The following is a 753-nucleotide window of genomic DNA, read 5'->3' as shown; positions in this document are numbered from 1 at the left end:
GCCCTGGTGTTTTTTAGTTCTTTATAGAATCTAGAGAGCAGACCCTTGTCTGAGTACTTATTTGTCATGATTTTTTCCAAATTTGTAGGTTGCCTTTTCTCTTTATTGGTAATTTCTTTTGATGTGAAAAAACTTATCAGTAAGAACAGATCCCAGTTGTTAAGTCTTTCAACTGTTACCCGTTCTTTTGCTGAATTTTTGGGAACTTGATTATTGTGTCTAAATTTAGCGTTATTATGACTACTCTGAGTTCCATATGCCTGAATTACTGTCACATTCTTTTCCCATGCTTGGGAAATTTTCTAGCACTACTTTCTTTTCTCTGGTCCCAGGAATTTAACTGAGGACTTTAAACTAGCCAGGTGGGTGATTTGCTACTGAATTATATCCCTGGCCTTCTGCTACTACTTTAGAAATAGTCTTTTTATGTCATTTGTACTGATTCCTGCTGTTTCCTTGACATCTATTAGTATTATACTTTTTTTCTTTGCATCATCTTGTAGCTGCTGAATTATTTCTTTTATTTTGTTGTTATTTTTGAGAGATCTTTCTTTTCATGTTCACTAGTTGCAGTGCTGTCTTCATGGTTTGAAAGTCTACCTTCTGTTTATTTCAAGTGGTTTTGCCAACTTTCAATGGAATTCTTAGTTGCCTGGATATTTGTTGCATCTATTTCTTGTATTCTAATTCTTTCTTATAGTGTTTGTTCAATGTTTACATCATTTTTACATTCTCTATTTCTTTTTAATCTAT

The sequence above is a fragment of the Octodon degus genome, unplaced genomic scaffold (genome assembly GCF_000260255.1).
Source record: "Octodon degus isolate 3935 unplaced genomic scaffold, OctDeg1.0 scaffold00048, whole genome shotgun sequence".
NCBI lineage: Eukaryota > Metazoa > Chordata > Mammalia > Rodentia > Octodontidae > Octodon > Octodon degus.
The sequence above is the reverse complement of the archived record's forward strand: the minus strand, read 5'-3'. Positions refer to the sequence as shown.